The sequence below is a fragment of the Herpailurus yagouaroundi genome, unplaced genomic scaffold, assembly GCF_014898765.1.
Source record: "Herpailurus yagouaroundi ecotype Mexico unplaced genomic scaffold, PumYag 212, whole genome shotgun sequence".
Lineage (NCBI taxonomy): Eukaryota > Metazoa > Chordata > Mammalia > Carnivora > Felidae > Herpailurus > Herpailurus yagouaroundi.
In genome coordinates, this window is record NW_024412443.1 from 1,450,328 (window position 1) to 1,463,517 (window position 13,190).

Sequence of the window (13,190 nt, forward strand, 5' to 3'; positions counted from 1 at the left end):
CTCCCCTCCCCAGGTGCCCCAACTCCACCCCCATCGCTCCCCTCCCCAGGTGCTCTGACTCCACCCCCACTGCTCCCATCCCCTGGTGCCCTAACTCCAGCCCCCACTGCTCCCTAGTCTGGGTGGACTGGCCATGCCCCACTTTTTGGACTCAGGACATAACTGGGACTGGACACTGAGTTGCTTCTGGAAGCTGGACCAGGGGAAGCAGGTGAATAGTCAGGTGGTGATCTCTCTGGCCATCTTCAGGCAGCTCGGGTGTTGGTGTGATGGTTGGAGCCCAGTTCTTTGCATCAGGTGAGGAGATGCTCTGGAGGGTGTCATGAGGACCCCACTGACGCTTAGCAGTGGCAGCGGGCTGTTGGCAATGGGGCCTGTGGTGTCCACCCTGTTTTCTGCTTTCCTGATGTGGGCCTTGACCCCTGACACTGACGTTCAGTCCATTTGTGGGGTTGAGGTCACCCATGTGCTTTATTTCTGCACCAAAATATTAGTGTTTGCCCTTTAACTGACAATTGGGGCTGGACTATGTTGGTTTGTTGTCACCCTGGGAGGTGTTTGCACTTCCTAAAACACAAATGCTCTGAGTCCAGTTTTACTCCATATAAAGGTGGGCAAAACGCAAGACCCTTGCAGCTATGGCACCAACTTCACGCTGACATGAAACTGCTTTCACATCTCATCAAAAACAATTGACTCTGAAACAAAACAACCCTGGGTTAATTGGTCTGTTTCAGGCACAGGTGGGTTTTGTATAAAAGGCCCAGAAGTAACTACTTCATCTTGAGCCATGTGACGCATATCACAATGTCCAGGCTGTGCTACTTACAAGAGAGCGTCCAGGACTTGTGAGCAAATGGGCTTGATGTGTTCAGATAAAACTATGACATTACGGTGTCATTTATTTCACGTGTCAGGATTTGTTATTCTTGCTTTGATTTCATTCTTTCAACTCTCTGAATTTTAAACATGCCCTGGGCATGCAGGCTACAGGTGCGTCACCCGCCAAGGTGTGTGGGTCCCTCAGGAAGTAACTCACTGGCCTCCTCAGCCCTGGACTTCAGTGTGGCCGCAGCCAGGGGACCCCCCCCCCCCACTCCATTCCCAGGCCGTGCCCAGTGGTCCACAGCTTCAGAGGCTGCATGGATGGGAGTCCGTGGTCCTGGTCCTTTAGAAGGCGTAGCTTGGAACGGGAGGAGTAAAGTGAGGAGCAACTGATGTGGATTCCACAAGTGATTTTCTCTGCAGGCCCCAAATGAGCACACACAGAGATTTTAGCCGAGGAAAAGACGAACATCCTGGAGACATTTTCAAACACACAGACACACGCACACACAAGGAACGCGACTGTATGCAGTCAGTTAGGGTGGGGGCTTTGGTTTGGTTTGGACTTTGATGAAATGCCTTCTCAGAGGCAGGGCGTCAGCCCTGGCATGAGACCACCAGCCTCACCTGTGAGGAGCCCCCTCCCTCCTTATTGCTGCCAGTTTAATTATTAGCCATAGGTTTGAGTAAAACTTGAAAGACACACAAATTGTAGTCAGTTTTCACATTTGCAACTGATTTCCACATCCACATAATATTTCAAACTTCTGGCACCCATCTGGAAACTTGGAACAGCAGTGGGCCTGTTGAGGAGGTAATTTTCCCTGATTCATTTTGAAAGTGAAAAGCCGCAGGGCGGGAGGCAAGGGTGGTCCTGCTTCCCAAAACGGCTGGTCAGTCTCGCTCCTAGGCTTCCTCAGCACAAGCAGGCAGGAGCAGTGGGAAGGTATCGCTTTGCAGCCCCAGGAGCTCCTGCCAGCCCAAGAGAGCCACGCACAGCCAGGCTGTGCTGCCAGGTAGGGACCCCCGGGCTGCAGAGGTGGAGAGCTATGAGCAGAACCAGAGACTGTGCCCTGTGGACCAGACTCCCACAGGCGTGGACAAGCATGTCCTCAGTGTGGCTGGTGTGCCATCATGGGCAGCTGCTCTCCCAGTGGGCAGCTTGGGCACTGGCACCACCCTGTCTCTCTGGCACATTTTCCCCCACCAGGTGCCCCAGGGTCCTTCAGACTCTGCTCGACATCTCCTGTCCCCACCTCTGCCATTTCCTCTCACCCTCAGGATGGGGGACGGGTGACTCACTTTCCCCAGCTGACCCTTCTGCTTGGAGCATCTTTCCCGGAATGAGCAAAGGGCTTGTGTCTATCAGCTAGTTGCTGGGTGCAGAAACCCAGCTGGACGTGGAGAAGGCTGTGCCCACCCACAGTGGCCTTTTCTTCCCATGCCTGGCCATGTAGCAGGTGCCCGGAGGGCTGACCCTTGTTGGGAGACTCGGGAGCAGATGTTCTGGGAGGTGTGGGGGCAGCAATGGCACTAATCCCACACTGTGTAAGGTGAGCGTGTGAAATTAAAGAGAAGCCCCACTAACGTGGACTCCGACACTAGCCAGGGATGCCGGAAAGGGGAGCCTGCCCCTTGGGGACCCCAACCAAAGCATCCACAACTGGAAAGAATCACCAGCTACAGGCCCCCCAAAGGAAGAGGTGTGGGTTGCATCTCCTACAAGAAGACCACCTCTTGTAACCCAGCCAATGAGAAACCGTTAGAATGTCCTAAACTGCAACTCTCTGTTATCCCTGAATAAACCCATTTTTGCTGATAAAATATCTATTTATTTTTGAGGTGAACAAGGACAGTCAGGCAATGCACAGCCTCCTGCCGTCCCTTGGCTGTTGCTGTGGGACCTCAGGCCACAATGTCCAGTGAACTGAGGCTCTGGTTCTGAATGTGGCCAAGGCGCTAAGATCACAGCTGGGGAAGATGGTGCAGACGGGTCAGAGGACAAGCCCAGGAGCCACCCCCCAAGTGCTGAGGAAGCACTTCTATGATTCGGACACTCAGGTCTGCCCCGAGGGCTCACAGAGGCACCCCAGAACAGCGCTGAGGCCTCTGGAGCATGAGATCCCTCCCAGCTGACCAGTGGGACCGAAGACTCTGGGAGGACAGTGTGGAGAGAAGGGAAGGGGTCTCAGCCCTCAGGGCAGGATCCAGACCAGCAGGCTGCTCAGCGTGCAGATCCAAACCCACCATTTATGCCCCATCTCAGAAAATGAGCTTCCTTCTGTAGTCGGTGGCTTCCTGCTAAACCCACAGACCACCTTTCTTCCCATTTGGCTTGACCACACAGGACCTGGCCCTGACAGAGGGTGTCACAGAGAGGGGCTGGAGCATTAGCTGGGGAAGAAGAGCAAGATGCCCTGGGTAGCAACAGTGATCCCTCGAGACTAACCCAAATCAGGAGCTGCCTGAACCTGCAGCCTCACTGGCTTTCTGGGCTTGCAGGGGTGTTCAGGTCCTGAGGAAGAAGATCATGGCATCTTGTCCAAGCTCACTCTGAGCTCTGGGTCTGGGGAAGTAGGTACCCTCCTGTCCTGTATTCAAACCCTGACCCCAGGAGGCCCCACAGTCCAAGCCCTGCTGCCGGTAACACTGTCAGGCCTCCCTTCTTACACTGCCTAGTGGGGCGGGGGCGGGGGGGGCAGACCTAACAGCCTGGACAGGATCCAGGATCCCCCCCTCACCCACCCCTCACTGTGCACAGACCTCATAGCCTGGGGAGGGTCTCCCAAAACCCACCCCTCACTGCACAGACCTCACAGCCTGGGGCAGGGCCTCCCCCTCACCCACCCACCCCTTACTGCGCACAGACCTCACAGCCTGGGGCGGGGTCTCCCCAACACCCACCCTTCACTGTGCACAGACCTCATAGCCTGGGGAGGGTCTACCCAACACCCATCCCTCACTGTGCACAGACCTCACAGCCTGGGGAGGGTCTCCCCCTCACCCACCCACCCCTCACTGTGCACAGACCTCACAGCCTGGGAAGGATCTCCCCCTCACCCACGCCTCACTGTGCACAGACCTCACAGCCTGGGGTGGGGTCTCCCCAAAACCCACCCCTCACTGTGCGCAGACCTCACAGCCTGAGCAGGATCTCCCCCTCACCCACCTCTCACTGTGCAAAGACCTCACAGCCTGGGGCAGGGTCTCCCCAACGCCCACGCCTCACTGTGCGCAAACCTCACAGACTGAGGAGAGTCCCCACCCACCCACCCCTCACTGTGCACAGACCTCACAGCCTGGGGTGGGGTCTCCTCCTGTCATGTGGCCTGACTGCAAACTGAACAAAAAGCAAATAGAGGTGTGTGATTTTCCTGGGGCTTCCGTAAGGAACTACTACAAATAGGTCGGGGAAAACCACAGAGCTTATGCTCATGTAGGTGTGGAGGCCTGAATCTGAAGCCAAGGTGTGGTCAGGGTACTGCTCCCCCCAAAGGTCCCAGAGGAGACTGCTTCTGGCCTGTGCACCTCATGGTGGCCTGAAGCTGCATGTGCCCATCCCCCCAACATTGTGGCATCGCTGCCTCATCCACTGTGTGTCTATCAACACTTGTCAGTGGATTTAGTGCCCAGCAAATGACCCCACGTGATCTCAACATCCTTAACTGCATCTGCAGAGACATTTTTTTCCAAGTAAGGTCACATTTGCAGGTTCCTGGAATCAGGACTGGGACATATCTTTTTGAGAGCAATAAGTCAGACCATTATAGGCTGCCCTCGGTTCCTCCTGAACTCACACTCGGCCCACCTACAAAATATATTCACTCCATCCCAACATCCTCAAAAGTCTCATCTTTTTACCCATCATCTTTGTTCAGTGTCATCTAAATATCATTGGCTCGTTATGTGAATCTCCTCAATCTGGTGGGGGAGAGACTCAGTATGGTCCCCCCTGGGGCAAAATTCCTCTCCATCATCTCCAAACTACTTGGTGGGACAGGCATAGGGCAAGAGTAGCAGACTGTCCCTAGCCCAAGAGAAAAACACAGAAGTTAGAAAGGTTGCCAGAGTTCCTGTTCTGATCTCATACTCATGGAGCTGGGAAGTTGCTACCCCATCCTCACATCCAGACAAAAGCTGAACAAGCTGAAAACACAACTCTCCTTTAGTCCCTCAGAGAAATGAGGTCACAGGGCAAACCACTGCCCCCAAATCTGGAGACAGGTGAGCCCAGAGAATCACAACCTACTAAACCAGAAACCCCCTTGGGAACCAGTGCCCAGGCGTGAAAAACTACACTGTACGGGACAGGTTGCTGGAGGCTCAGCATGGCAAGTCTGAGAGTGAGGACTCCAGCAGGCTATCACAGCAAAGACTGGAGGAGACGTCCCCTCATGCTCCTGACAGGGAGGGGAAAGTAGTCACCACGAAACACCAGAGCACTGGCCCATCTTCCGGAGAAATGAGTCTATCAGAGCCTGACCTGCTCACCACATCACTAAAGTCCTGTTTACAGTGGTTTCTTTCACCTGGTACATCATGTCTGTCACCATCAAGAAAAAAACACAAGGCACACTGAAAGATAAGAAACACAATTTGAGGACACAGAGCAGCATCAGAACCAGACAAGGCAGTTGTGTTGGAATTATCAGAGCAGGAATTTAAAACAGCTGTGATTAATATGCTAAGGACTCTACTGGATAGAGAGCACGCAAGAACAGGTAGGTAATGTATACTGAGGGATAGAAATGCTAAGAAAGAATAAAAAAGAAATGCTAGAGGTCAAAAACACTATAGTGGAAATGAGGAATGCTTTTGGCAGGCTTATCCGTAGAGGGGACACAGCCGAAGAATCTGTGAGCCTGGGGATGTGTCAATAAAAATTTCCAAGATGAAAGCGAAGATAAACAAGGCTGCAAAACAGAGAACCCAGATTATCCAAGGACTGTGGGACAACAAAAGGCAAAGTGTACATATGGAAGGGAAAGACCAGACAGAGAACCAAGAGGAAGAGGGACAGAAGAAACATTTGGAGCAACACTGAGTGAGAATTTCCCTCCAAATTCATGCTAGGCACCAAACCACAGATTCAGGAAGTTCAGAGTATACCAAACAGGATTAATGCAAAAACAAAATAACAACAAAAAACCCTAAACCTAGGCATATCATAATCAAACTTTAGAAAATCAAAGATAAAGAAAAAATCTTGAAAAAAGCCAAAGGGAGAAAATCACCTTACCTGTAGAGAAGCAGATCCCATGAACGTTAAAATGATACTAAAGAAATATTATGAACAACTGTGGCCACAAATTTAATACGCTAGATGAAATGGACCAATTCCTTGAAGGAAAAATCTGCCAAATGCCCATTAAAAAAGATAAACAACTTGAATAGACCCGTTTCTATTAGAGAAAATGAATCAGTGATTTCATAGCCTCCCCAAACAGAAAGCTCCAGGCCCCAATGGGTTCACTGGTGAATTCTACTAAATATATAAGGAGAAATTTACCTTATTATCTATAGTCTCTTTGCAGAGGATAGAAGCAGAGAGAATACTTCCTAACTCATTCTATGAAGCAGCATTACCCTAACACAAATCTGGCAAAAACATTACAAGGAAACTACAGACAAATATCTCTCATGACCATCGATGCAAAAATCCTTGACAAAATGTTAGCAAACCAAATCCAACAATGCATAAAATAATTATACACCATGACCAAGTGGTATGCAAGGCTGGCTCACCATTCAAAAATCAATTAATAGAATTCATCACATCAACATACTACAGAAAAACCACATGATCATATCAATAGATGTAGAGAAAGCATTTGACAAAATCGAACACCCATTCATGATTAAAAAAAAAAAAACACTTCCAGTAAACTAGGTACAGAGGGAAACTTCATCAACTTCATACAGAACAGCTACCAAAAAATCTATGATCTATGGCTAACATCATAGTTAATGGTGAGAAACTAGAAATTTTCCTGCTCAGGTCATGAACGAGGCAAGGTGTTCCCTCTCGCCATTCCTTTTCAACGTCGCACTGGAAGTCCTAGCTAATGCAATAAGATAAGAAAAGTATACTGATTGGAAAGGAGGGAAAACTGTCTTTGTCTGCATGTAAAATTCAATACTGTCAAGATGTCAGTATTTCCAAACTTGATTTATAGATTCAGTGCAATCCCAATTAAAATCCCAGATGTCAACAAACTGATTCTGAAGTGTCTTTTCAGAGGTGAAAGACTCAGAAAAGGCAACTCAGTATTGAATGAGAACTGAGGACTGACACTACCTGACTTCATGACTCACTACAAAGCGACTGCAATCAAGACAGTGTGCTGTTGGTGGAAGAATAGACAAGTGGGTCACTGGAACAGAACAGAGCGCCCAGACATAGACCCAGAAACATGCAGCCAAAAGATTCTGAACGAAAAAGCAAAGGCAATACAATGGAACAGAGATAATCTTTTCAAGAAGTGGTGCTGGGCATCTACATGCCAAGAAAAAAAAAAATCTAGGCAGAGTCCTTATATCCTACACAAAAATTAACTCAAAAATGGATCATGGGCCCAAATATAAAACATGCAACCATGAAACTCCTAGAGGATAACATGGGGGAAAACCCAAAAGGCTTTGGGTGTGGTGAGGCCTTTAAAACCCAACAATGAAGGCACAGTCCATGAAAGAGAATGTATAAGCTGGAGTTCATTACCATTAAAATTTTCTGTTCTGTGGAAAACACTGTCAAGAGAGTGAGAAAACAAGCCACCACCTGGGAGAAAATGTAAAAGGCACACCTGATAAAGGACTATTATCCAAAGGACTGAATGGATATGTGAACAGTGGTCCATCCAGACAACCCTACAGCACTCAGTGCTAAAGAGAAACGCACCACCCAGCCGTTAAAGGACATGGGGAACCTTAACCACGTATCACTAAGTGAAAGGAGCCAATCCAGGGGATTAGGGGGGGCCAGGGATGACTCAGGGTGCAGGAGGGCTGGGCTGTCAAGGCGGTGACGTCACACACTGTGTGAGATACGGCTGCAGTGGTGGATACACTTGTCACACAGAATGCGCAGCAGCAAGACTGAACCCTACTGGAAACGGTGCACTTTGGGTGACAATGATGTGTCAGCATGGGTTCCTTTCTGAATAAAGGCACATCTCTGGTGTGGGGTCAGGGCATGTCTGGGAAATCTCTGTACCTTCCACTCAATTTTGCTATGAACCTACAACTGCTCTAAAAAAGAAAGTCTACTTAGAAAGGCAGTGAGTTGGGGGTGGGGGTTGGAAAAGAGTCCCAAGAAATATCAGAATCCAGCAGGGTGAGCTCCAGTGGGTTTCAAGGCATGAGAACAATCCTCTGTGAATCAAGGCTGTGCTCTGTGCTCTTGGAGTCATTCAGCCTTTTCCTGAAGGGCAGCGCGGGTCCACAGCCTGTTTTCCTCCTGTGCAACTCTGGAAATGCAACAGCCCATTTCCCTTGGTCCCTTCCAGTCTAAGCACGCAGTATTTCTACTGATACTACGTTCTCTGAGACCCGGTGGGCCACACCATCAGAACGCGGTCCTGGCTGGACTGCCTCTGCTCCTGGCCTGTGAGGAGAGGCCTGGACACCTGTGAGCCACATGGAGGGTCTCTCAGGGACATGCATTCCCACCCCCGAGTGGGTGCCACCTGGACCGGCTGAGGACGTCCCAAAGCTTCAGGAGCTGCTGTCTTCCCCCATCTCTCTCCACCTCACTACAAACCAGATGCACCTTTCTCCCCTGGCCCAGGAATCTCCCAAGGTCACGGCTCTCAAGTTCTGCCCTGCATCCAACAGGAGGACACAGTTCAGCCGGACACAGTTCAGGAGGACACAGTTCACTCTGCTGCTGTGACAAGTGCCCCTCCCCCCATCTCAGAGTGCCCACTGGCGCTCTGACAGCACATTTCCACCAACAGTCTGTTCACAGCAGCCTGGGATTTTCTCTTATGTGTCTCAAGAATCTCAAGCCGCTGCCCAATTCCCAAGCCACTTCCACGTTTTTAGGTGTTATGACAGTGGTGCCCCACGTCCTGGTAAGAGGATCTGTGTCAGTTTCCTGTGGCTGCCATAGCAAAGCACTTAAACTGGGTGGGTGGACACAAGAGGAATGTGCTGTCTCCTGGGTCTGGAGGCCAGAAGTCTGCAAGCAGGCTGTTGGCCGAGCTGCATCATCTGGGCTCCTTCAAGCAGAATCAAGCTCCTTGCAGCAGTGGCACTGAGGCCCCCCCTTTCCTCTCTGGTTGTCGGCTGGGCCGCTCTGAGCTCCTAGAGGTCACCTGCATTCCTCGCCCCACGACCCCCTCCATCGTCATGCCAGCATCCTTTTCATGCTGGGACTCTCAGACTCCCCTTCTGTGACCAGCAGTTGAAAAGTCTGCTTATAAAGGACCTCATGTGATGAGGGCAGGCCCACCTGGACAGTGCCCTGATCTGGGACCTTGATTCCATCTGCAGAATCTCGTCACAGCATCGTCTCATTATTGTTGGACCGAGTTACTGGGAACAGCTGTGTGTGCACCAGAGCTGGGATACTGGGGGAATCTTGGGATCTGCCCTTCTGTTTCCAGGAGAGCTGTGGTCCAGCCCTCATTCCTCATGTACCCACAGGGAGTGGACACCTCCACCTTCAGTGACCCTTCTCACTGTTGGGGAAAGTCACTTCCCGCCTCTGCATCTACAATGTGCAGACCCTACAGAACCCATGTCTCAACCAGCAGAGCCCCTGGCCCAGGTCACCACTGCCTCTCTGCTCCTTGTCCTGTTCCAGGACCCTTAGAGCTACAACCCTGAAGAAGCCCCCTTCTTTCCCCCACATGGCCGAAGAGACAGCAAGAGCACAATGGAGCCCACTGTGGGGGCAGCGGCCTGGCGGGTGAGGGGTCCCGGTGCCTCCATCAGCTCAGCAGGAACTCCCTCCTGTCACTCCGGGCAGGCTGACCACAGGCTGACAGGCAGACCAGGACCTGCAGCAGGCCAGGGAGGTGCAGCTGGGGGCTCACGGCGATGGGCCGGTGGACACCGGTCCCATCCATGGAAACCTGCCGATGTGTTCCACGTGTCTGGCATGTTTTCAATGGGGTGGTTTCTGTTGTGGTGCATGGTGTTTATAGCAATGAAGCCCGGACAGATGGGAAGTCATGGTGGGCCCAGGAGTGAGTGGGGTCCAAGAAGGGACATCACTGTTTGTGGGCACAGCAGTGCAGTGAGGGGTGGGGGTGGGAAGAGACAGAGGCCTGAGGGGCCAGGCCTCTCTGGAGTTTACTCTGCTCCACAGGGTCCCTCAGCCCTGCAGATGCATGGGCGAGAGAGGCAGGCACCCGCTACTGCAGGCCGCAGTGTCTGATGGAGACCAAGTCCTGAGCACCCCAGCCTCTGGGCTTGCCCACTGCCTGGGTTCTCTGTGGGCAAGAACAGGTGGGAGATAGGGGCGCCTGGGTGGCTCAGTCGGTTGAGCATCTGACTTCAGCTCAGGTCATGATCTAGCAGTTCGTGAGTTCGAGCCCTGCGTTGGCTCTGTGCTGACAGCTCTGAGCCTGGAACCTGCTTCAGATTCTGTGTCTCCCTCTCTCTCTCTGCCCCTCCCCTGCTCATGCTCTGTCTCTCTCTGTCTCTCAAAAATGAATAAATGTTTTAAAAAATTTTTTAAAAAGAGCAGGCGGGAGACAGCGAGGCAGGACAGGTGGCTATGGCACATCAGTGTCCGGGGCGAGGCCCAGGCAGGCCCACAGGGGACACTGGAAGTCCCGATTAGTGTGTGAGTACATCAGGAAAACCCACTGCAGCTGGATTCCTCTGCCACCCTACAGGGAACTGCCCAGGTTAAAGTGGGCGGCACACAGTTGGTGGCAAACCCTGCTTAGGGCTGTGGCTGCATGAGGCCTGGCTCCTGAGGGCTGTGCCTCTGGAGAAGCTGCTTTTTACTGCCCTAAATCTTTTTTTTTTTTTTAATGTTTGTTTGTTTGTTTGTTTGTTTGTTTGTTTGTTTGTTTTTGAGAGAGAGGGAGACAGAGAGTGAGCAGGGGTGGGGAAGGGGCAGAGAGAGGGAGACACAGAATCCAAAGCAGGTTCCAGGCTCTGAGCTGTCAGCACAGAGCCAGACGTGGGGTTCAAACCCACGAACTCTGAGATCACGACCTGAGCCCGAGTCTGACACTTAACTGACTGAGCCCCCCAGGTGCACCTTTACTGTCCTAACCCTTGAAGCCCCAGTTCGTGTGTACCTCCAAGCCCAGGAGTGCCTCCTGGGGTGGGGGCAGGAGGCAGAAAGTCAGAAGGCTTGAGGGGGATCTGGGGGGAGGAGGGGTGGGCGTGCCTGCATCCCCCTCCTGTAGAGAAGAGGACTGTGAGGAGACAAGCACAGTCCCCAGTCTCCGTGGAAGGGCTCCACCCTGGGCGCCCACCCCCGACCAGCCTCCTGTTTTAGAAAGGCGGCTGGCGCTCGCGAGGCTGACATTGCTGCATGCCAGGCACCACTGAAGTCACACACTCTCACCAAAAGCAGACGTCTATCTCCAGATGCCATCCCAGAGAGCGTGCGGCCTGAATAAACAAATCACTCTGGATTCAGAGGAGAGCGTGCCTGTCAGCACCGGCTTTCCGTGATTTTCAAAGGAGAAGTTTCCAAAACAAAAATCTTTGCTTAGCTTTGGAAATGATACCTCCTTCAAAGCTTGATTCTTTCCTTATGTTCTGAGTCTGATAAAAGTGAGAGGCAGAATGAGGCCCATGCTGACACAGCCCTGCTTGCTGTCTGCATGGGGCTGAAAGGGTCAGGATAAGTTCTGTGCTGGAGGAAGTGATTCGCTCGTTCATTTGTGGAGCACAGACCTCTGTGAGTGGCACACCTGGACGCTGCCCTCCAGAGCCCTGGGAAGGTGCAGGACTGAGCCAATAGCAGAAGGGGCATTGTGGCGAGGCCCGAGAAGTGGGCAGACAGCAGGGATTTGGACCTGGGTGGACAGAGGGCATCCAGGAGGACAGACAGGGGATGGAGTGGGGGAGTCTCCTGGCAGCTGGAACACTGCACGTGTGGAAGGTGGGAAATGGGTGGGTGCTGAACTGTCTTCAGGAGGGAGATCTTCCCTACACCCTCCAGGCTGCAAGCCTCAGCAGGAAGACAGGGTCAAGTCCCAAGGGGTGATCTGGACACAGAAACGGAGGTGACAGAGGTGCGCCAACACTGTTGAGCCCTCCACACAAGCACATCTGCACACAGGCTGTGCCAGGTGGGCACCAGCTCACCGCTGCAGGCTTCCGGCTCCTCACAGAGGGTCCCACCTTCTAACCAGACCTATGGCCTCCTCTGTCCCTAACCTCTGCTCCTTGGGCCGTGGTCACCAGTGTTTGTACAGGAGACATACCAGGAGCCCTGCCCAGGACTGGCCTCTTTCCCTCCTGACTCCAGAGCTGGGTTTGGTCAGGGGACACATGCTTGGTACTGTGTGGGTGCAGTGGGACAGCAGCATGCGTGGGAAGGGGAGGGCGAACCTGACTCAGGGACTGTGGGAGAGGGTACTGCCCTGTAGCTCACCAGGCTCTCTCAGTGCATTGCTGGCAATGTTCCTGGTCCTGGGTGGAGACACCTCACAGGGCACATGGTGTGTGTGCATCGCATGTGTGTGTGTGTGTGTGTGTGTGTGTGTTTGTATATGTGTGTGTGCATGAATTTGGGCACATGAATTAGAGAGTATGGGTGTGTATGCATGGGTTTGGGTCTGTGAGAGTATGTGTTTTCATGTGTGCGTGTGTGGGTTTGGGTGTGTATGTGTGTGTGCACAGTTGTATATGAGAGCTTGGGTGTGTGTGTGTATACATGTGCATGGATTTATGACTCCATGTGTAGATTTGGGTGTCTGTAGGTTTGGATGTGTGTGACTTTGGGCGTGTGGGGGTATGTGAGTGTGAGTTTGTGCATGTGTGTGTGAAGGTTTGGGGTGTGGGGCGTGTGTGTGGGTATGCACAGGTGTGGGAGGGGTTGAGGGTGTGGGGTATATATGTGGATGAGTGTGTACACAGGTATGTGAAGGTTTAGGGTGTGGGGGTGTATGTGAGTGTGTGCATGGGTGTGTGAAGGCTTGGAGGTGTGCATCAGAGTATGTACGTGTGTGGGCGTGTCTGGGTGGTGTGCCCCAGCAGGCTCGGGGGTGTGCATCAGAGTATATACGTGTGTGGGCGTGTCTGGGTGGTGTGCCCCAGCAGGCTCGGGGGTGTGCCTCAGAGTATATACCTGTGTGGGCGTGTCTGGGTGGTGTGCCCTACCCATGGAGTACACTGGTGTCAGTTCGGGAGATAGAAGTTGGCAGGACTTCAGTTTTGTCACCCCCCAT